This window comes from Lonchura striata, chromosome 3 (assembly GCF_046129695.1).
Source record: "Lonchura striata isolate bLonStr1 chromosome 3, bLonStr1.mat, whole genome shotgun sequence".
NCBI classification, from domain to species: domain Eukaryota; kingdom Metazoa; phylum Chordata; class Aves; order Passeriformes; family Estrildidae; genus Lonchura; species Lonchura striata.
In genome coordinates this window covers 11,024,768-11,050,194 of record NC_134605.1, presented here as the reverse complement: position 1 = coordinate 11,050,194, position 25,427 = coordinate 11,024,768, and the positions used below count along the sequence as shown (strand labels likewise).

General features: G+C 40.4%; 1 protein-coding gene across 1 annotated transcript in view; it reads right to left on the bottom strand.

Moving 5' to 3' along the window:
- The window catches only part of PTPN14 (protein tyrosine phosphatase non-receptor type 14), a 109,932-nt gene extending 86,904 nt beyond the window's left edge, over positions 1-23,028 (bottom strand). Inside the window, exon 1 of the mRNA XM_021547594.2 lies at positions 22,926-23,028. The gene's annotated coding sequence lies outside the window, so the exon portion shown is untranslated. The remainder of the gene's footprint in view (positions 1-22,925) is intronic.
- Between the last annotated feature and the right edge of the window lie 2,399 nt (positions 23,029-25,427).

Genomic DNA, 25,427 nt, shown 5'->3' with positions numbered 1-25,427 from the left:
CAGAAAGGTTTATTCATCAGAATTACAAACTAGCAACTGAGTTAGCTAGCTAGTTTCAATTATGAACAAGCCCTGTAATTCAGATACACCTTCTGGTCGTGTTACGCAATTTATAAAACACTTTCATTCTTTAAATATACTGTTAATGAAGATCTATGACAACAAGTATTGCTATCACAACTTCAGAATTGAAGCCTGCCTTGCATTTCTAATTTTTTTGTCCAGAATAAGTGGACAGATGTTTACCAGTCCTCAAGGCATACTGAATCCTATTTAAACTTTCCAGGTCAGCTGAGCTTAAAAATTACATTTGTTTTCTTTCCCCAGCTCTTGCTCATAGAAACTACCCATATGATTGTACCAATCAGAAATCAAATTCGCAATCTTGGGATGATCCTAAATCCTGCATTTTGTTTGTTAACTATATCATTAACAGAAAGCAAAAGAATATTATCCAGAAGGACAGAGAAAGAAAAAATAATTGAATTATCATGATTTCAAAAGTATGATAGGACTTGTGACTTTCTAAAGATAAAAACAAAAAATTTATTGTTCAAACTGAGACATTAATAATGCTAAATCCTAAAAAATACATCTCCCTGGCCTTTAATTCAGTAAAAAATTGCTCAGAAATGCACCTCCTGTTTAATCCAGTTTGTAATTCAATTATCTTGGTTAAAAAAAAAACAAACATTAAAATACACACAACTAAAATTAACCTCATTGTTCATTAATACTAAACTTTACATAGATGGTCTAAGGACAAAGTAACCACCCAAGGCCAACAAAACAACAAAAGGCCAGAAAAAAAAAGCAACAGCACATTTTTTAAAGGGCAGTTCTGAAATTTACTATAATGTCTAGAAATAGCCACTGAACAATTATAGCTACAAATTTAGCTTCCCAAATTACCATTGCATTGCATAAATCCAGCTAGTTACTCTGGATCTCATGCAGGGCACTAGCACCCCCATCTCAAAGTCCTACTAAGTCCTTTTAAAATGCACACCAACTGATGTCCCTCCTTTAACTCCCTCTGCGGTTCTTTGTTAGTGCCTGACTCAATTTTCTGTTCCCTTATTTTTATCACACATGAGAACACCGGGATATTTAGACTACTTACAATGTTCAAAATGTTTTTGAATTAAAATAGCCAAAATAATCCAAAGAAAATTTATCAAGAGAAAATAGTGATACACAACATATTCCCCTCTTTTAAAACCTTAGTTTTTACCCCAAATTTTATCTGCTCAAAGTTTACCAGCCAGACTTCCTCCCTCTGCTCCAGCCACTCGGGCACTGCGAGGAGGCTGAATCTCTCTCACAGCAGCCAGCCAGGAATTCCCTAATTTCCGACCCAAGCAGTGACCCATGCTGAACCAGAGGTGCCCTGACAACCAGGTACTCCTTGCTTCCCTCCCCCTGTGCTGGCAAACCTCGACACAAATTCTTCTTTTCAAACAATACGACTTGAAAACAAACAAGCAGAGGTTCCTAAAAACCCCCGTAACAGGGAGTTGAAACTTGTCCGTGGATACACACAGACAAAAAATACCTCAACCAGATATAATGCTGCATAGGAAGCCAGAACCCTCTTGGTGTGCTCAGGACCTGACAGAGTGGTTTGAAACACGATACAGTCCCTTTGATACTGCTCACGAGTTCAGAAGTGGAGAGGCCATATCCTATTAAAAATAACAGGAAATTGGCCACAGCAATAAATCTAAAGCTTTGGCTGCTGCAATTTCTTATCTTCTATGAGCAGCTGGTGGTGTGCAAAAAAGCCACGCAACTTTTCCTTCTCAGAATAAGAAAACAAACAAACAATTAAAAAATCATTCCAAAATTGTAGCTTCCACTGGTTGATAGCTTGCATCAGTCAACTGACAGCCTTGGGAGACCTAGATCCCCAAGATCCTTTCCAGTCACACCAGGATATTGATGGTTTACTGCTGTCTCCAGGCAAAGACACATCACTGAGAAAGTGAAGGTGCACTAAGGTTCACAAGTCCCAAGGAACCTCATCTGAGCCTTTGGCACTCCTGACAGTACTTATCTCATGGAATTCCTTCAGATGATCTCTCTCTCTCTTTCCTCTGATAGCATTTTTCTCTTTACCTACTGAAACAAATTAAGATCCACGATGACAGCAGCTGATTCTAATGGCTTACCAACACTTAAAAAGAACTGCACTAGGCAGTGTTATCTCTGCAATTCCCACTAGTGGAGAAACAGCTTCTTCTGGGCTGGAGAAAAAAAAGGATGAGGGGGGCAGAGAAGAGGTAGCCAAGGCTCTTCCTCGAATGAAATAAAATACATACGTCAGAGGATTTCATTCAACTGGCAGAGACTACACTGAGTTTTTTGCCAGCATAACTGCATCTGCTGTGGGTATGACTTGTTTTCCCACTCATAAAAGGAAGAGCTTTGCCAACAAAACTTTAAAGACTAAGACCAACAATGTGGGTGTGGGGTTCAGTGTGTTTTCAGTACACATGAGTGAAGTTAACTATGGTCCAGTTTCCTGCCAATCTGATCCACACATTGTGTAGTGCCAGTATTTTCTTTCTTTCTTATTCTGATTTGGTTCTGCAAGCATTTCTGGAGCAGACTTTTCAGACAGACCATCCTCCTCTGAAGCAATTTTTCTTTTTAAATCCCAGTGTAAGATCCCAATGGTGGGAAAAACTAGAGGGCCAAGTGGTTCAATACAAAGGGCAGATGTCTACTTTAAGAGCTAAAAGGACTTCTAAAATATGTATATTTTGCCTGCATTTAGACAACCACAACATGTTAGTTGTATTAGATACAATGGAAAGATGAAACCACTGCACCTACTAAAAAACTCCCAATCATCAACAACAACAAAACAGTCTTCCAGCCCTTGCGACTAAAAAACCAGAAGAAACTAGTTATAGCAGAATAGTTACAACATGTTTGGAGATCACCTCACCTGTGAGGATGTGTCAAAACCAGGGCTCAGTTCTCTCCTGCTCCCCTGGAGGAAGGTGGAAGGGAAGTAAGTTGTAGTTTGGATACAGCAAGACCCCAAGAACTAGCTCCCCTTTGAAAAAAAAATGTATATAAGAAAAGAGTTTGAAAAAATGTCCTCTCCCTTGCATATACCAATTCTGTAAACCTCTTTCTTTGCTGGAAAAGCTATGCTAGAGCCTATGTGCACCTTCTCATCTCAGCTATCCAATTTTGTATTTCAACCTCCCGATCCCAAGCATGAAGAAGGCTTCACATATTTCTCAGCAGCCTCCAAGCACAAAAAGTTGTGAGCCAAAAAAGTTCCATTCCTTGATATTACTCCTTGATAGTCTCACAAAAAAGCCTAATACAGAAGTCCACAGAGTGTGTGGTGATCCCACTGGAAAGAAAACTAACATTGGTAAAGGAATTACTAGGCTACCAAAATTACTTTCCACTAGCATATTAGAAGGGTGAGTTAGGGGTATGGAATTTCTTCATGCTTGAGGGCTGACTATCACCAACACTAACCCATCTGTCGTATATTGTTTTATGTCTGCTTTAATTTCTTTTTTTTTTTTTGCTGCAAAAAAAGAAATGCACATCAGAAATGTTACAGACCACCAGATTTGTTTCATATATTATCAAAGCTAAACTTTCAAGAATTTTATGGAGATTAAGAGATTAGAGTCCAAGAGTTTTTATTCTTCTCTGTGCAAGGCTCTCTCTTTCAATCAATTTAAAAAGTGAAGTTCAAGTTATGTTGTTAATTCCTGAGGGGAAATGATACATAACCCACATGCACAAAGAGGTTGGCTTGCAAGCAGTTGTTTTTACAGCACAGAATCTGTTTCAATCTATGTTTGTTTAACAAGATGCAAGTCGAACAATGGTAATTTACTAAAAGCTTGTGCACTAAGCATGTACAATACCAGAAACAATAGTCATAACTCCTTCCAAAGATACAAAACCATCTACAAAACTATCAAAACATAAGCACTGCCCTGGATTAGTTGTTTCAAAACCTGACATTCCAAACAGCTTCATCATTTCAATAATCCATCTATAAACATTTAACTAACTTTGGACTACTGTTTTGCATTCCAGCAATGAGTTACTGCCAATCAGTCCAACACAAAATTTCACTATTTGTATTTTCACCAAATTTTTTAAGCCACAGTCTGTTTGCTCAGACAACTTTTGCAGCAATACATCGTGGCTTAGGTATTGAACTTAAGAACACCAATCATTCAAATAGCTATTTAGCATTAAGTTCCTCAATCTATATTTAAGCACTTGAATAACCATCTGCTTGTATAATCAATGGCCAGTGACCACACAGCTGCAGAAGGCAAGGTGGCTCTCTGCCTCTCCAACAAGCCTGTTTGCCAGTGTTCAGGCCCAGCCTGCATCCTGCAGCATTACAACCATCATCACATTCTGAAATGATTCATTATTTACAATGTTATTTGAGGCTTACTACATGATATTCTGTTCTCCCTGAGAACCCAACAGAGCTAAATGATGAACAACAACCTGTGCCTTTAGCTATTGCATCAGATGGTCAAAGCTCTTCCGTCCTTACCCTGTGTGCTCCCAACATCTGGATTTTACAGAACATATCCCACCACGATTTGTACCTGCTCACTGTCTGCACCAGAAGACTGAATCTCTCTTTGTCATGGTGAACATGTGGACCGTAAAAAGAATTTGGTTCATCATTTGCATTTTGCCCCCGGCCACAGTTTTACATCAAGATAGCACAGAAACTTCTAAATGGGCAGGTCACTTCATTAGAAAAGAATCAACCAGAAAACAACCAGGTGTAGCAATTCCCCTCGAGCCTTAGAAAACAATTAACAACAACGTTTACAAAGGGCATAAAAAACGTTAGAAATACTTGCTTGGCAACAACAAACAATGCACAAACCTTTTTCTGAGGACAACTGGGGAGTGGGCTGCAGACAGTTATATATTGTAGGAAGGTCTGTAAACTGTGGGAGTTTACAGAACACTTTTTGCTACCTTCAAAAATAAAGTGTTTCACATTTCAGACGCATTTGGTCTTAGTTAACTGCAGCAATCGGTTAACCACCATTCAATCACACATACTTGGAAGGTGACTCACCAGATGTCAGGTGTTTAAACCTGCATGTTCCCCAAGCAATACCTAGCTGCTGACATTTTTCTTCCCCCTGCCTCAAAAGCACTGTGCACAAATGATCACAGTAGTGGGAACTTTCAGAGGATTCATAGCATTAGTTATCATGCTTAGGATTAATATCATTAGGAGAGATATGCAATGCCATAACCACTCAATCTTGTAACAACCATGAGATAAGCTGCAAGTTGTGTCTGTAAAGAAAGTAACCAAGGGAATGAAATTTCCAAGATTATCTCAAAACTATTTTCTTCGGATAGTGTGCTACTTCTCAATTCTTCAGCCACTACAATGCAGCCACGATTATTATTTTATTTCCTTAAAGAAATACAAATCCGATGGTGATACCTATTTGGAGTAGACCTGGCATTTTAATTTAGCACATTTTGAAGCAGCACCAAGTCATACACCTCACTGTTTTTCCCTTACTGGCAGGCATCAATGTATTCAGCACTCATAGAGCATCTGGTTAGCAAGATGTGGCAGCCTTCAAGTTCTGGAATTCCTTTCAGTGTTCCTCTAAAAGAGAATTGTTTTGATCCTCAAGTTGGTCCAGATGGTATCTCAGAACTGTCCAACTCCTCCTCTCAAGATAGCTGCCACTATTGTTCCAGAGGGCCAAGCAAACAGGCTTTTCAAAGCAAGCCATCTCTACTGGAAATGGTCTATCTAAGGAAGTTCAAAACATTTAATTCTCTGATAAGCACTGACAGGAGAGTTTCTCTAAATCAAAACTATTTCTCCAGTGTGTCAGGCTAGAGCTCTGAAGTCTCCTGCAGCTTCTGGGCTGGTAGCACCAGGTGACAGATTTCCCCAGAACCCTCTGAGTGCTGGTCCTAAAACTGCAACAGCTTTTAGGGTTGGTTTGGACAGACAGCCTGATCCTACAGCTAGCAAAATGTCAAAGCTTGCATGAAAAAAAATCAATGCGCTGAAAACACTTGTCAGCAATACAAAGAGGCAAGAAGAGAAATTCCCATTAGAGGAGAAGATTCTGATTACTGAAGCAGCTTGTGCACTGCCTCTTGTGCCCAGCAGACCTCTGAGATCACGGAATCATTAAGGTTGGAAAAGACCTCCAAAATTGCCATATACAATCTTTGACTGAACACTATCATGCCAACTAAGCGCCATGTCAAGATGTTTTCCACTTCTAAGGATGGTGACTCCACCACCTCCCTGGCCTGCCCATCCCAATGCTTACCCAACCTTTCAATGAAGAATTTTTTCCTGATGTTCAACCTGAATCTCCCCTGGTCCAGCTTGAGGCCATTTCCACTGGCTACTTTGCATAGGCAATAAGTTAATGCAATTCATCACATAACCAAATAAATAAAACAGCTGGCAACTTTTCAATACCTATCCTTTTCAATAGGAAAAAGTACATGTTCATGTATTTGTGGAGAGGTTCATTGATAACAAAGCACTGTGGAGTAAAGCCAGGCTTTTTGTATAAAAAAAATTTACAAGGGAATTATAAGGGCATGCTTGACCCCTTGCAATGTAATGCCAATTTTTCTGCAAATTGTATGAAAAACACTGACATTGGATGGACCAGAAGCACTCTGTTTCTGCAAAATCCAGGCAAATTTAATACAAAAATGCTCATTTTACATAAAAGCTGCATTTTTAGCAGTTTAAAACAGTAAGAAAATAAATGCCAGTACACATCCCAGAATCTACAATTTAATCCTTTTTATTTACACTGAATCTTCATCTACTATGTAGAGTTACCAGGAATCACATTTTGCAGCTACTAAATGAATTTACAAAAGGAAAAAGGGAAGCACTTATTTTGACCTTTTAGGGGGTGACATTTCAAGGAAAAAGTTAACAAGTGTAACTTGAGAAATATAAAGTAAACAGGAAAAAATACTTCACAGAATTCAGGGGATGGGGAGAATAAAAACCAGATATTATTATCATCATCACTATTAACCCTTTATTACAGATAAAACAACCAAGAGGTATAAGAAAATTAGTTTCTTCATAAGCCCAACCAGAGAAACCAACACTCCTCATTGCTTTGGAGAATTTTTTGTTTAATCCAATCTAGAAGTGAAATTATCCTTCTTAAAGTGCAGAAAAAAAAGCTGTGCAGAGAAAGTGGTTGTATCACTATGATTAAGGAAATCCTCTTCCTCCAGATGGATTTCCCCACCACGACACTACAAATTCAACAAGCCGCATTTGGTCCAAGTCTTTAACAGCTATATACATTTTAGGAGGTCTTTTAGCCAGCAAATATAACATTGCCCTTAAGCTACCAAGGAAAGAGTGTCACCATTCCAGGAAATGCTCCAAAAATAAATCTCAATGAATGAAAAATTACAAGTCACCTACAACTATTTATTACAGTCCTACAGTATCTGAATTAACAAATACATTATGTCACTTGGATAAATGCTTTTCAACAAAAAGCCAGACAAAGCACCAAAAAACATTCTCAGGTTTGTAAACAACAACTATTAACTCCATTAAAAGGTTATTAAAAACATACTCATGTGCAAGTTACTTTTATTTTTAATGGAAGAGAGGCCTTTGTCAATACCTGTTCATTTTTTTTGAAAAGTGTGTTTTTCATTCAGACCAAAACTAAAAATACAGTCTTCAAGTATGGCTGATAAGGCATATATTTCAAATAGGGCACCTTCTTATTTTTCCTTGTGCTCCAAACCAATAGAATGTATTTCCTCAATGTAAATCTTCATTCTCCAAATTGTTAAAATCAATTATATGCAAAGTCTGTTTAATGAAAACTTGCTACTTTTTCCATCAGCCTTAGCAATATGAAGAACAAGAAAAGGGTGCTAAAAGCTTGAGGAAGAATAGCTTTAGATACAAAGCTGACCTCTTGTGAAAAAGCAAAATCTAGCAAAGGGCCAAAGGAAGAGGTTTTTACATCTCTTCTACCCAGACATGTACAATTCACACACAAATAGTTCATTTCTAAGTGTTAAAATGGATTTTTGGAAGGTAATGCTGAAATCCTTCAGAAAGACATTTCACAGCAGAACCCTCTGCTACAACAGGCTCCTCTTACACTGGCATTGTCCAGTTTCTTTACGTGGCACAAACTACTGGGCCCTTAATGCACATCACCATTCAAAGAGTACTGAAGCAAAATATTCACCTCCGCTAATACTGTGCAATCACCAAATCATAAAACTGCAGGTACACCTAGCACAAATCTTGAACAATGATGTACTTCAAAATCCCAACCCTGGGGCTGATGAATGCCCTCACACACTGAAATACAGAAGCAATCTATTTTTCTGTATGCATGTGCAGTACAGACAGGGTCTTAAACTCATAGTGGTGTCTGGTTTCATAACATATGCCCTTGCTTATCAAATGTCATTTGTATTGCCATCCCTGCATCTGTCTCCACAGATGTCATCCCATGTAATGGAGCATATGGGCTTAAGCTGACATTGTTTGCAAACAGGAAGAGCTTTTGGCAAGAGGAATAGAACATAAAGTGTTCTGCGGGCTGTCTCTCTTAACCCATCTTTGGTTGGCTCCTCTGCTCAGCTGAAACTGGTCAGCTACTTTCTGAGAGGGCACAGTGCCAACCTAACAGATGGACAGAAGTAAAGTCATGCCAAAGAACCAGAATGTGCATCTAATTTGATAATTAGGGGCTGAATTTCCCCTTAGAAATATTGCAGTGGCATCGCACACAAAGTTTTCAAGCTTAAGGGTAAAAGAATATGCTTCAGCTTATCTAGTTGAGGGTTAATTCTGAAAATGACAAAAAAAACCAGAAGTGAGCCATGGAGGAGGGAGGAGACAAGCCATGGGCTCCTATCATTCAGGATTAGTATTCTTCAAGGAGAGAAAAAATGAGAGAAGGAGAGCAAAGACACAGCAAGATTAAGCCTTATCCTGAAATAGCTCTCCACAAGGGGCACCTGCAAATCTTGGCCAGAACATTTCTGAGGCCTTGCTGAAAATAATTTATGCTGAATAGAGATAAAAGCAAGGAACTGATGGCCACTTTACAAAGTATTAAACACAGCTTTCCTGTCCACAAGGAATAGCCAAGCCAATAACTAGTAAAAGGCAAAGGACAAAGAGTGTTTATAGCTTGGTGGAAATCAAACATAATAATGTACACACATGCTTGGAACTGTTGACAATTATTGTCTTGGTCTTGATATACAATGATACAGAGCTGTGGCATTAAAAAAAAAGTTAATGGTAAAAGAGTGAGCTGGGGACTCAGTTGAAATTCTCTTTTCATACATTTTACAAGTTTTCATGCAGTGAGGCAGTGGTCCTGTGACTTTCTTAGAATCCTGTCAAAGCAGGCTCTTCTGGGTCATTTTTCTCATCTTGTGTGTTCCCTCCCCTTTCTCAAGCCACTTTACTCAGCAGAATGAATGCCAACAGCCATGCATGGCTCAGTTGAGAAAAAACATTGCTCTAATTCATTCTTCTTTTTTTACTTCCAAAGTGGCTCTTCCAATTTAGAGCTTCTGAAACAAAAATACTAAGAGCAATAACTACGATGGCTTCAGTTAAGTGGGCTTTACAGGCTTATATTTTGGACAAAGAAAGAAAATTTTTAATCCTGTCTTTTTATCATAAAGCCCTATGTTGAAAAATACACCAAGAAGCTAAGAGGTTACTTACTTTCACTTTGCTTGCTTTGGAAATATGGTGTTTCAAGAGGGCTTTCACATTGTCAGTGGATGGAAATTAACTCTCCACCACAAGTAGTGCTCTGAGTCACATCTTTGGAACAGAGCAGAAGGCTCAGTCACAGATTTAAAATAATTTAAAAATGATAGCTGTAAAGAGTCTAAAATCAAACGTGCTGCTTTCCTGACCTCCACCGAGATTTCCTTCGGAAGAAATTGCTCAATGAAATGTCCTTTGTTGTACTGTCAAATTCTGGCAAGCTGCTTCCCAGTATAGCGGGAGACTTAATTGGGCTTTTGTTTAATTACCACCGAGACAATGATGCTCAAATGAAGAGCACAACATCAGCAAATTAGTGAAAGCAATCAATTAGGATGAGCCTGAAACTATCTTTCAAGAGAAAGGGCTACTCATTACTGCAGTCATAGGCTAGAAATACAAAATATAAACATGCCATTTGCTAAAATAATAGACAGATTTTAGAAGCAAACAAATTAAATGACAGATAGTTTCTGTAAAGGAGAAGCATCATTATAAAGCAAGATCAAGATTTTATACCACAGCACTGCTGCTAAGCTTAGGAAAAAAGAGACTTGAGTTAGTGGATTAATGTGAATGCTGGTATCAAATAGGGCAAAACTCTCCTAAATGCACTACAGGCACATATTTAGCAACAGTCTAGGTGATATAATAAATTAATCAATGAACACAGAAAGAAACTTATGGAACATTTTAGGTATCAAATAGCTTGCAATGAACCAAGAAAGTAGTTGGCACCCCCAAAAATAAAATATGACAAAAAATCAAAATATTATCCTCGTAACTCCCAAAATCAGTAGTACAACTGAAGGTAAAAAGACAAAAGGATCTAGTGTATATTCTACAGCAATAATGCCAGACTTGATAAGAAATCCACAAAGAAACATCAATTGGCAAGACAGTAGCTGCATTTGCAAAGCCAAAAAAAGTTTTATCAAAAGGGTAAAAGCTAAAGGCAAGCCTAAAGACTTTTACATCCAGTCTTCACCTACACTAAAAAGTGCACTTGTACCTAGACTACAGGAAAACATACACCCTAGCAAGCAAATTAGTGGGAAATGAGACTTTAACCATAAGGGACATGCAGAAGGTTGAGCAGGGTATATACACAGCAATGACAAAATGTTTGCTCATGATCTAAGGTTGAACAGATCTGAGGGAGTTCTACCTCACCATTATGAAAATTCAGCCCGGGGTTCTCACACAGCTCCACTTTTTGCTTTAAAACCTCAGCTGTAGCTTTACCTTTTGGTTTGATAAGTAAATGAGCACATGTAAAATCCCAAAACACCATTATTTTCAGTGGCCACAGTTTTCACACTTAATGGTAAGAGAATAAAAATTATATATTTCCAGACTTATGTATTCAATTTCTACCCTAGATGAGCCAAACATGACACTGCATCTCAATTATTTATTTTCTCAGCCAGAGTTCACAAATGCAGGGTCACCTATTAAACAACAGGACTTTTCCCACAAGAGCAAGACTAAGTAGCAATACAGCTAAGCAGGTTGTTGAGCTTTTTCTACTATTTATATAAGCACACCAATTGCAGACAGAAGTTGCATTATGCTTTCTTGGCCCACATGTTATTACAATAGCATCTGCTATTAAATGAAAAAAAAAAACCCAAACTGGTTAAGTATCAGAGTTGAAAAGATATTTCAGACAAAGTAAGGAAAGTGGACAGAGAAAAAATTTTTAAAAACAACCCCCAATACATAATTTAAGTGAAACCTTTATTACAGAAACATGATACTGGGTACCTCCTGGAAGAGATTGTAAAAATAATGGAAAAAACCCTGGTGAGACAGGAAGCTTAAACACAGCTAATCTAATGATAACTTTCATAATACAGGAAACAAGCACGCTACCAAAGAGATGACAAAACCAGAGATTATTTTACGTGTTTACTTATTCCCAGACAAAGCTAAAAAGTGTAGAAAAGGAATTTGGGGTAAGCACACCAGACTTACTGCTACAGCTTCCTGTTTTAAAATAAAATCACAGCACCCAACTTGGCAGGTAATAACCTCCCACAGAATTTACTTTGGTACAAGCTGTCAGGAGTTACTGATCCCTTTCACACGCTCACCTTTGGAAGTGCAATTTCCTGTTGCAAACTGGTGTCCTGACCCTGCAAACCTCTGCTCACACGAATGCCCTGCTCTGGTAAGCAGGGCTGCCAACTGTGCTGGTGGCAGCGGGGCTGGCAAGCACATGCTGGAGCCTTGGGGATGTAGTGCTCACCAACTGGACTTCCTGCATGGAGCTTACAGTGCCAAGGTAAATAATTATGATACCACACTGACAGATGTGTCAGAGGTACGAGGTATTAACTAGATTTACTACAGTCTTGAATAACTGAGCTGTAATTTTCCGCTCTCCTGGCACGTAACGTAATGATGCGAGGTGCCTTACAGTGCCAGGTTGTAGCCAACTGCAACACCTAACCTTCTGAATCTTAGAATCCATGTGTATTGAAGTGCCTCCTCTTGCACAAGTCTCTGAGCCCCTTTTGTCTAATAATGCTGTTCCTCCACCAAAAGAGGGCTGAATTTAATCCAACAAAGTCTCAGTTACTTCTGCCTTGTAATCTACCGAGACTGACAATTTAAGAAGTGTTTGGACAATATTCTCAGACACACGGTGTAATTCTGGATCTCATCCTGTGCAGGGACAGGAGTTGCACTCCATGATTCTTGTGGGTCCCTTCCAACTCAGGATATTCTATGATTCTGGTCAAAGGACATAACACACAGTTGTCATCATCATGATCCTGGTAGGACAAGGATAGTGTAATCAGTGCTCAGTCTCAGCAGACATGGCAATCAGGCATTCTTTTGTTTTTAATTTCCTCTGACCTTGCAGCTTGTCCTTGTACAGTTCTCACTGTTCATGAGCTAAGGCATCTATGTTTGAACAAACTTAGTACACAAACTGCTTCCACACACTCAATAATGTCTTCCGCTCAATATTCCATCAGATCTTCAGAAACAACACTCTTTGCCATATTCCTTAAGTCAAGAAGATGTGAAAGTACAAAAATCACTGAAAATATGAAAGATTTGACATTTGTCTTTGAAGGGATACACAGACTTGCTACAATGAAATACCATCATTGATACCAGTATTTCAAAGTGTCCTAAAAACAAAGTGAACTTTTCATTGTCTGACATTTCTAAATTCTGAGAGATATAAACTGCAGAGGTAAAGCTCATGTTTATGTCTAGACACTAATCCAGTGTACAATGGCACAACAGTTGTGGTGATAGGCAGCTTGTAGCACAATCATTCACGGTCCATAATAAGGAACACCACATCTGGGAGACTACAGATTAATGGTCTTCATCTTGACACAACTACTCTTAAAAATCATATACCTTTGTTATTTTATAAACTTATTTTACTACCTTTGTTATTTTATAAACTTCATTTACCTTTCCTATATATCTCTACCATTATGGGGATGAGAGATGTTTTAAAGTAAAACAAAACTACAAAAACCCCACAAACATTTCATGTTCTCCTTGATCTCTTTTCCTAATGGGGAGAGGAATCATTGCATAAAGATTTAATGAAACACTGACAACATCAGGACAGATTCTGCACTATAGGGTGCAGTGCCCCTTTCTGTGCAGCCCTATCAGTGTGTTACCCTGATTAAATTCTCTTAGGTTTGACCGCTGTACACAGAAATCACCACACATACCAGTGCACAAAATCACCACACATACCAGTATAATAACTTCAGTGAGATAACAGTGAAGGAAATCTACATTTAAGTCATCACCCAAACAGTTCCTATCCATGCTGGTTCTCTGTGAGAGGCATTTAGGACCTTGCTTGGAGCATGTTGCAGAGAGCAGGTCAAATGATGTCCAAGGGAACATGGTGTACAAAGCACCCAGCGTGGCCAACGTGGAACATTCCTGGGCATCACACCTCTAGACAGCCACAGGTGGGGCAGGCACACACACACAGGTGGAAGAATGCATGGCCTGTCAAATGCCTCAGGAGAAAGCAAATGTGTCCACCGAAGTACAGGTATGAAGGAATGAAATACTGCAAAGGAGGTCACTTTGTTCATGAAGGCCCCAAAACACTGCATTGGTTTCAAACAACCATTTTACCAGATCCTTTGCTAAAAAATAGGTTCAAATACTTAAGCAAAAAAAGAAGCCCCACAAAACAACAACAACAAAAAAAAAACCTTGATTTTTTTATTCCCAAGGTCAGTAACCCAATTCATCTTTCTCTCTAAAAGAATGGCAAAAAAAAAAAACCAGAAAAAACCCCAAAAAAAAAAAAAAAGTACTATAGAGAAAGTGACCTCTTTGATTACAAAGCCAGAATCTTGTCTATTTTTCTGACAAAGACTTTGACTCTTCAGTGAATCTTTCAGTGGACTGTTGAGTCTTATTTTAACACAGTTCCCACAACAGAACTATTCCTAAGAAACATACACTATAAATCATAGAGTTTATTATTGGGAAGTTTTCCAAATAAACAATCTAGATCCTGCCTTGAACTTATAAAATTATTTTATTAACTGTATTACCAAAGGGTCTTTTTCAATATGTAAGTTTGACATGAAAATGTTATTTTCATTCACATATCTTAACCTTTGCAAAAGGCACTTAACAAAACTAACATGTTCTGCTTTCAAAACCACTGCCACAGGGCACTCAGGTTGTGGTAAAAAGCGTTCTTGAGATAAACATGCACAAACCTGTTTTCTTCATCATAAGAAACTATTGGAATAATGAAGGATTATCCTTCCCTGTCATTGTCCCATCCTCCGCTGCTCTCTTTGACTGAAACATACAACATGAAGAGACTGACAAATGGGCTTGCTCTGATTCCATCACAAGTTAAAAAATAAATTACTTTATAAATCCACCTATAAAATACAGCAGAGAAAGGAAAATGAAGTGGCATTTAACAGTGGACAATGTTACTTGAAGTTAGCTTATTGAACACATTTACATGCAGAGGAACTTCATTATCACCAGTTCATAGTCCAGCCAGTCATGACCATTGCAGTGTATTGCTGAATGTGTAGGGGGTAGGAAATGCAGAATTTCACAGCTGTATGCAGAGAACTCATGATACTTGCAAAGGACTGACAACACAAAGCTAACATGGAAATTAAGCCACGTGTTAACAACCTTCTACTGTAACACACGCTGAAATTACAAAGGTAGGTAAGAAAGCTTATATAACATCAACTAAAGTTGACATTATTAACTAATAGATAAAATGACTAATTGTCTCCAAAGTGCACCCACCCCTTGTCAGATGTTTTGACAGATTAATTAGTGCATGGGTGGCAGTCTTCATACCTGAGTCAGGTTCAAGGATAAACTACATGACTACATCAGTCTCTCTGGATAAACCCATTTGTACATCAAAAGAGACAACTGGGTCATCGTTAGACAAAGTTTTGAAAGCTCAACCTATCCACAGTAACAATTTACCCTTTCAGCAGTGAAAAGTTATATACAAATGCACACTATAAGAACTCAGAGCCATTGTGTGACCAACAGTTTTAGGTTACTACATCAGCAGCAAGGAACAAGAGCAACTAGAGCAAAACTAAGACACAGCCAGCAGAGATTTCCTACCCCCAACTACTGCATTCTCCTTTAGAGGTGCTTCTTTTCATTCCAGCTTCAGAGAAATGCTCATCACTTCATAAAGTCAAGCAAGTCTTGAGGTGGCATCAGTAATTTTCTTCCAAAACAACTGCCTCAATTACTGAACCATAAATCTGCATTTCTGAATTTGCATATTCAAATGCACATGGCAATTTCCTAATCAAATGCAGAAACCAGAAAAGCTTTCAAGAGGTGAACCAGCTGCAGAGGGTAAACTATGACCAAAGTAACCAAAATCCTTAATAATACAGGCCAGCATTCCCCAACACACAATAGTGTGCTTATTGCACCAAACCATTTCTTCTCCTCTTCCTTACAATATAATTCAAATACTGTATTTTGTCTTTTCCTATTTGTAAACTTCCCAGTACATTCTACAATACAGAAAGGAATTAAAAAATATTACTTATTAATTTATATGTATTTCTCCATATGCAACATTATATTTAAAAACTTCTTTGTAGATAATGTTAAGCAGCATGCAACATCAAACTGTATAGCAAAAGCCCTAAAACATGCAAAAATTAAAAATAACATTCATCTTTAAATGGCCGCTTTTATGTCCCCCCTGTCAGAAAGAAAGATAATTTAAAAAAAAAGGAAGTGAAAATGCTAGCAACCAACCTACTTACCATTTAGATGTTAAATGTTATCTCACCTCAGTAATGCTCCCCTGCAATATTTCGGTTCTATTCTACAAACAAGATTTCCAGCTCAGCACTGATGCATTTTGGAGCACCAAGCTAAAATAGGAACATGGATACATGGAAGAGAACTTGCAAAAAAAAACTGTCATTGTCAACCACAACAAAGTGGGGAACAGCAGCATATCAATACTGTAATTTAGCTTCCTCTGCTGCCACAGATTCCCACAGCACAGTCTTGGCAAAGGTGGAAGGAATCGCAGGAACTTAACTCAAATGCCTACATGAGTTGTTTTATTCACAAGCAGAAACTTGCCCTGTCCATCCTCCATTCTGAAACTGACAGAGCTCTGAACTTCTGTCAATATTTCTATCTAGCAGCAGCAGACTACACCAGCCATCCCCTTCAATTAGCAGAGGATTTCTTTATCTGGTAAGCTGACCAAAGCATCTTCCTAAACAGGCTGAATCTTCATAACACTATAAAGAATGTAAACAGACATCAATTACACACAGTAGCTCTTAAAAGTATGCCAAACTAGGAAAAACAAGAAAAATTAAAGAAAAATTAAAGAAAAATTACTATCATTTCAGATGCCTGTTTTCCAGAACCTTTGAAATAAATTCCCACCCCTAAAGCTCATCAGGGTTTTTCTTCCTGAGGCAGGTCTGTCCACATGGGGCATTTTGCAAAGCTCCTAAGGGAGAAGTCAGATTTCCTCTGAAATGCCTCTTTTCTGTGTTTGAGGTAGGACTTTTCAAGGCCTGATCCATCTGAAGGCAACAGAAGTTTCACTTCACCCCAGAAAAGGGCAAATTAAGCCCAAATACCTTGCCTTCCCCTCTCGTCTCCTCTGTTCTGGTAAACAGGCACAATGTTTTGTGTAGAAATTCCTTTACACACTGTCTCACTTTCAAAGCATCTGAGATAAGTGCTGCATATCACATACCCAGAAAATGCAGGGTTTCCACCACCAACAGGACACATTTTGCACTGAAAGGTCAAATTAAAGTCCTGTGTGGAGAGGTCAAAATCAAAATGACACCAGTGATAGACATCAAAAACAGGATCTGGCTTCTATCTGTTGAATCTCTGATTGGCAAAGTCCCCTGATTTTGCCCAGGCTTGTCCAAAAAACACCAATAAAACCTAAAGGCATTTTATCTACAAGGTAGTGAATGCCTCCTCTCAAAAGAGGGAGTTCCATGATAAGAGCTAATCTCAAAAACCTTAGGAATGCAAACTATTTTCTCAGTTGTAAAAACAAGAAAGAATTTCACAAACACAAGTTAAAACAACTACTGGTAGCCTCCTGCTTCTCCTACACTGCCAACTTCTCCTGGGCTAAGGCCCTACCCCTTTGTCCTTCAGAGTGATAAGCTTTGAATCCAACCCAATGGCCAAAGAATGTCCCAGGAGAGAATATCACTTTTATGCACCTTTACAAATGACAGCCTTCCCATAAACTTTATTATCCGAGTTCAAAAAACAGTGCAAGGCTCCCTTCGCACAACTTCAGTATTTTCAACAGGGAAGGCAAAGTCAGTCCACATTTTATTTTGCAGATAGCTGCAAGGCAGGCAGGTTGTAAGACAGCTCATTCTGGCTGGTTAGACCACCTAAAAGTTTCACAAGTCCTGGCTTTTTATTCTTTTAGCTATAGCATATTTTAGTGAAACTTTTACAGACAACTCTTAACTATGTTACACACTACATAAAATAATCTGTTAACATGAGGTGCTGATTGTTAGAGCAATCACACAGTGCCTGCTACTAAATCAATCTTTCCCCCAGCTGATAGATATGCAAGAGTCAAGTATACTGTGGTGTTGGTACACTACTGCTTTGACAATTTTCTTTGAAACACCCACTAAGCTGCAAGAGATGCAGTTACCTCCATAAACCAGTCCTTGTGCTTCTCACAGCCACAGAACTATCATTCTATTACAGAAATCAAAACTATTTTTATTAACTCTTTATATTAACCCAAATTTTAAAATACCATTTGTCCATCAGAAAACATACTGGAAATCATAACCAAATTGACTAATAGCAGATAGCAGTGCTATCTGCCTTTTAAATGAAGCCTAGCCATCACTTCTGTCCTTCTCTATGCCAGCCCAGGCCATAGCAGAACACATCTCAGCAAGTTAAAACATCAAACTCGAATGTGTTAAAGACTTAAAGTCCAAGACATACTTTCCATGAAACCTGAACATATACAAAAAATTAATCTTTCAATTACCCTTGCATGAATATGTAATTAAAATCAGCATCATTCACAGTACAGTAGAGAAACTAAATTACTATAGTGTTTCTAATCATGAGCCCAATACCCTGCTTCTAAGAGCAGCTTACCCTGTAAGAAAATACATAAAATATCACAAACAGGCACATATAGCATCATCTGTCCTAAGAGAAATTTCTCAATCCCTGTCAGATAGTGCTGATTTATGCCCTAGAGCAGTACAGTTAACATCCCTTCATTGTAGCTGTGACTGTTCTTCCTGTCCCTAGGAACACTTGTCTTGCTCATCCTAACAGGCTTTGGTTTATATGCTCTCCTTTGGTGGTATACACCAGAAACGGTGATTTAGAAGTATTCTACACTTTGTCTTTCAAACTACTCCCTATAACAAGTCATTGTATCAAAGGGTAATTGTCAAGCACTATTTTGCACATATACATCCTACCTCCTCTAACTGACCCCCTTGAAACAGTCCTACATTAATATTTTCTGTTCAACGTAATATGAATATTTTTCAATCACTCTCCTGTGATAGGAGACCACAAACTGATTATTCCAGCTGAATTTGAGCACCAGTTTAATAACTTCCTTTGTCTCATTAGCACAATCTTGCAAAACAACTACGGCATTTTTCTTCAACAACTATGGCCCAACACTAAGCATTAAGAAGGCACACAAGTTCAACTAAAACACTGTTTTAAAATCTTCCTCTCCACCTTGATAAATATAGTTAATTTACAAACCAGTAACATGAACAAGTAATTTGATTATTCCATCTAACCTGCATATTCTTGACTTTATCAACATCATCTGCTATGCTTCCCTTTCACCCAGCTTTCTTGGATTTCCTTTACCATTTCTCAGTCTTCTTCAATCTTGCCTAATCCAAATACTTTTGCATCATTAGCAAGTTTTGGCACACCATCATTCATCTAATTTATTAGATCACCATCATGCATGTTCACCACCCTCTTTTCAGAGGTGTTTATATATCACATAATGTAATTTTAAGTTTACATTGTTACTGACAAAATTGAAAAGTATTCTTAGTCATAAGACCAGGTAGACTGAGTGAGAATCAGAAAGAAGAGTTGCAGTTTCCAGAAGACGTGCTTGGTGCTGAACAAAGCTCGGTACCTAAACTCTACATGAGCAGAAAATAAGACTGTCACAATGCCTACAGGACATCAGACGGGTCAGCATTTTCTTCTTCCCAAGCCAGGATGCATCCATCATGTCAAATACCAACATCCACAAGAGAAGTCCTTTGGTCAGAAAACCTTCTTAATGTTAGTTAAATTTACAGTCACTTAGGTATTCACTTGTAGCTGACAATAACATGTTCAATTGCTTATTAGAACAACCATGATAAGGTAGGAAATACATTTTAGAACAAATATGCACTTCTTTTTACATATATTGTGCTGCACCATAATCTTGTGTCTTTAATTCCTTTTACACTCCTGATTTCTCCTCATTCCTGCCAACAACCCAAAGGAAAGGGGAAGAGTCATGGAGTGCAGTTCCTGCTGCTGGGGCTATCTCCACGTTGGTGAGGAGCCCTATTCCTTCAGAGAGTGTGACATGTCTCCTCACCAATAATCTCTTCACCTCCACGTGCACAGCAACCAAAAGACTTTAAGGAGAACAAGGGTACTCCATGGGACAGGCTACACTTGCTCTGGACATGGACTGAATCCAGCACCACCAGAGGAAGCTGCACCAACCCACTCAGTTTTAAGGTCCCCTGCACCAGGCACAGGAGGATAGGAGTTGGACAGTGAAACCAAAATCATATTTTTACCACAAACATGGACTTCAGCTCCAGTCTACCTCCATTCCTTTAGGAACTACTCTTTAATTCTTGTTTTTTAATATATATTTTTAACAATTTCATAGGTGGAGGCAGCAGCTTTCATGAAGTCTCTGAATAGAAAACCAGTAGATTTTAAAAAAGGAACCTGACTTTTTCACATAAAACTTCAGAGAATCTTGTGCACAGTCTTGTACCATACTCCCTCCACACAGGAGGAAAAACTACATGGTCCTGCTTTATTTTCAAAGATCAGGATCTGTTCCAATGGAACTCCACAAAGCATAATAGGCGAAGGTATGCTGTACTTCACAGTGGACTTAGACATAAAAAAAATTTCTATGGCATCTGCTCAGCATAAAAATTAGGCCTTTACTGAAATCTTCTTACAATTGAGCTGGATACACATGCACAAATATACTGCAGACTAAGTATTATAGCCCAGCTCCTGCAAGGACTTGTATACACATTTATTATTACATATATAAAATAAATCCCATGGTTTCAAAGGCATTGGAAAGGCAAGGTGATTTGAAACACATGGGTGAGTCTTTGCAGGATACCTGCTGAAAACTTTGTACCTGTTCTACACAACCAGCACTTTATATGTTTCCCCCTCAGCTGACAAACCCTTGCAACAGAGGATTCACTTCCAGGCTAAGGAGATGGAGTTCAAGTACACTTTTCATACTGCATATACCTATGCTAAATGTAAATCCATATTAAAATGAGCTACTTAAGTAACAATCAAACACAGCCTCAATGCGTATGAAGAGAAACTGAACGAAGAGCAGCAGATTGGCTCAGCTCTATAAACACAGAAAAAGGAAGCCATAGAAATATCAGAAATATGCACACAACTCTATTTGTGTGTATATATGTAAAATACTTTCTCCATGATTGGAGGAGCCACTGTTGGCCAAAGCAATTTGCTAAGTGCACAAGAGTAGATGCATTTCATAGAAAGTCATTCCATACCTAAGTTACAATAACTGACTCATGGGCTTCTGCTGGACAAGAATGACCAGGAGAAAAGTCAGTCATTAGTACTAACACTGGTTGCTAATTAACCCTCATGAACAACGCTGCACCAAAGCTACTTCTGCTACTATTACAGAAACATTTAAAAGGCACGTGTAAAACTCTAAATATAATGTACATACAAAAGCTCATATTGCTCAGTACAGAGATCAGCCCAGCAGCCCTTGCTCTGGCCTTGGTATGCACCACTGGATTCCTTGAGGATGCATCAAGGCAGACATGCTTTATACAGCTTCTCACACACAAATGCACTGGCAGAACTGATGGCCTACAAGCTCTGCCACACATTTTAGGGACTATCTTTTAGCTGATAGGCTGTGCTTCAGCCCATAAATTTGCAAAGCTCCCAGGTTTTGTATCATGACCCGTGAGATATACACAAGTGCCCTCTGTCTGTAAGCAACTCTGGCACAGCCTTTAAAGATACCAGAAAGAGTTCAAGCAATACCAGTAACAGAATAGGTCTTAAAGCTTATTGGCATTACTATAATGTCAACACACCCTCTATTTTATACCACATAACAACTACTAGATGTCAGCAACAAAACCCCCAGAGGCCAAGACCAAAAGGAGTTTAATCTGTATTTTGTCACTCATATTTGATGGGATATTCTCAGCTGGATAATGAGAACACAGTCCCTGCTGGGACTGACTCCCCTCACACCTCTGCTCAAAAAGAGCTATCTCCTCTCACAATATGGAAGTTGGCAGGTGGTGACTTGTTGACTTGTGATTTGGGGGGCGGGGGAGCCATTTTATAAGAATATTTTTCCAAACTCTGAAGAACTGCAGCATTTAACAGTGCTTTTGGAATAAGCAAACCCTGTAGCAACTATCTTTAAAGAAAAAAGAACTGGCTTCTGGTAAAAGCATTTCTTCTATGGTTTCAGGCTACATGCCAACTATCCCAGAAAACTTCTTGGGCAACAATATATTGAATCTGAGCCTTTTACCGGTCACTGTTCCCACCTTGTTAAAGTTACAAACAACCAAAGAGTTGCTTATAATGGAAACATATGATCATTTTATGCAAATTAGAGAGATAAAGCATACTCGATAGGAAAGCTCCAGCACACATCATATCCACATACCACACATACATTATGTAACGCTCGTCCCAAATACACCCCAATAAAGTGAGCTGGTTTGAGATCTTAACAATTCATCGACTTTGCCACATCAGAAAGGAGAGCAGATGTCACTCTTCCCTGCCTAGCTGCGGTCCTTGCTGCAGCACTCGGCAGAGTTACAGACTTGCTGAAGACGGCCAGTTTAGGCTTGACTGTAACTAACAAAGAGCAAGGCAAAGCCCCGGGCGGAGGGGAAGGCAAACACGGGCATGCCGCGATGTAAATAGAGGCAGCCCAGCACGGAGCCCTGCCCGTTCCTCGCTATTTACAATCACCTCTCGACTAGACAAATGCCGCGTTATCTGAGTGTCTAACAGATTAAATTCACGGGCCGGACGGACCGTCCAAGGCTCGCTTATCGCAGGTCACCGACTGGCATGTGTAAGCCAAGCACGGCTGTTTAGGTGGCTCACGGACAGCGGCGCACACCCGGCGGAGCCGTGCTACCGCTGCCGGCACAGCGAGCCCCGCGCAAACGCTGCCGCCCGCACGCTCCGCTGCGAGGCACGGCTCGGGCTGTTCCGAAGTCCCGAACTCGAGCGAACTCGGCGGCGGCTCCTTCCTTACCTGCTGGGCAGCGCGGCGGCTCCGGCTTTGTGCCCCGGCGGGAGGCGGCGGTCCCGGCCCGCGGGCAGCGGCTGCGCTCGGCGCTGCGCGGGGAGAGCGGCTCCCGCCGCCCCGGCCCGGCCAGCGCGGGGAACTTCGGCGGGGCGGCCGGGAGGGCGCTGCGGCCGCCGCTGGCGGCGCGGAGGGCCGGGCGCCCCGAGCTGCTGCTGCCGGCCGCGGGGTGCGGGCAGGAGGGAGGCAGGGCGGGAGGGAGGAGACTGGTGTCCCGCGGGGGCGAGCGGGGCCGGCGGGCGGGCGAGCTGGAGGCGGCGGGGCCGGGGCCGGGCTGGGGCTGGGGCGGCGCGGGGAGTCACGGCCCAGGAATGCCAGGAATGTGGGGCGGCCGCTGCGGCCGCGGGGCCCGGAGACGTCGGGGACGCGACTTGGGATTTCTTTTCTCTTTCTCCTTCCTTCTTTCTTTTTCTTTCTTTCTTTTATTTTTGTTTTTCTTTTTCTTTTCCAACTCTTACCCCCTCCCCAAGGTAGGCGGAGGAGGGTTGAAACCCACCCCGCGGAGGAGGGAAAAGGAGGGAGGAAGAGGAGGGCGCAGGCTGCTGCCAATCCGGGCGGTGCTGGCGGCGGCTCTCCCGAGGAGCGCGGAGCTGCCAGGTGCGGGTCCCGGCCCCTTCCCGCCCTCCTGCCGTGGGGCTCCACGCCCGTGTCGGCCCGGCCCGCCCAGGAGCTCCGGGGGAGCACCCCCAGCCGGACTTTGGGAATGGGCGGGCGGGGAGCTGCCACAGGCTCCGCACGCGTGGGCCTGGAAGCTCCTGAGATCCTCCTTCCAGCCCTCCCGTACGACGGTGCGGTGCCGCCCTGCTTCTCTGCAACCACGTTTCTGCCCTTCCTTAACTCCCTGTCCGTCTCCTGCAACCTTGCGCGACAGCGTCGTTTCTTTCCATTCCTCCCTGTGCTTGCTTCTGCTCTTTCCATCTCAGCCCTTTCTGTCTCCTGCGTACTGTGTGACCCTCACTTGAAGAAGTGTGGTTACCCCTGCTCTTCCAGCTGCACAGAGGGTAAAATACCCTTGATGGGAAAACGCTCATGATGCCGCTGTCATGCCTCTGTGCTTTGCTGGAAAGCAAACAGGAGAAAACCTGAAGTTGGCCTAAAACGTGATGGTTTGTAATTACACTAAATGCCCAGGACTTGCCAGATGTAGGAAAGTCCATCTGATGCCTCGCGTAAATGACAAAAGGAGCGGGGAGCACATCGTGCTGTAGGAATACTGTCAGGAAGGTTCAGGCTGCCAACAGCGTTGAATATATTGCACCAAATCAAGTACGTTTAAGAGCAATGTGAATATTAGAATTTATGTGTAGATGCTGTCGTGCATCTGCCCAAGATGCATTTGCAAAATTATTTTTACCTGAAAAAATATGCTTATTTAAAATTATCCACTTTCCAAAAATAATCTACATTCTAGAAAGTGTGTGCAAATACCTCTGGTAGCAATAGACATCTACAGAAATGTTAAAGGCAGGTGTCCCTTTAAAAGAACTGTGACACTTGGAGGCACTTAAGGACTCTTGCAAACAGGGAAGATTATAAAAAATAGTGATGAATGAGAATTGATACTATTTTGGAGTTGCTGTTACTGTTTGTTTCTTGTACACCTTACTGAAGGAGTAAGTGAGCAGATTCACTGGCGTCAGGATTACTCAGATTGTTAATGGTAAGAGGATCAGGAGCTGAGAGGGAGAAATAGCACAGATTCTTGATTTTGATAGCTAAGTAATTTTATTTAAACGCTATACATGGAATCACAAGTCTATGCCTTACCTCTGGCATAATAATATTATAATTACATTTTGCAAGCACTCCTTTTCATCTGAGACTCTCAAGCATTTTACAAGCACCACACCTTAATGAAGTAAGTAATTATCCCCATTTTACATATGGCTACACTGAGGCACTAAGAAGTGACCCATTTAAGATTTAAACTTGAATTGTACTTGACCCTGTGTGGATACGAGAGCTTAGTGTAACAATCTGGAAGAAATATCAAGTGTCAGAGTAAGATTATAAAATGGATCATGAAGCCACTGTGCTCTGAACTGATACAGAAAAGGGATTACCTTACCGAGTAGAAAGTTGCAAAAGAGGGTAGTATATATCAAAACTAGGATTTTACTTGTTTGTTTGCTGTCCTGTCCTCCCCATGATGGGCCAGGTGCAAGGATGCTGTTCTTAACACAGTAAATACTGACTTTTGCATCTGTGCCTCAAGGTGGTGTTCTGACTCCCTAAAGCCTTTTAGTCGGATTCCTGGTTTGCAGCTGGTCACTTTCACTTTCTCAGGTCTCTCAGCGTTTGAAATAAACTTATTTAGGGAGTTTAATTGCAAAAGAAACAATGTTGCATGAATCACTGACCCGCTGAAGGATAGAAGATTTCGCGGGGGAGATTTGACATATTAGTTACCTGCAGAATCAGGTCCCCTAGAAAAAATAAAATTAACTAGAA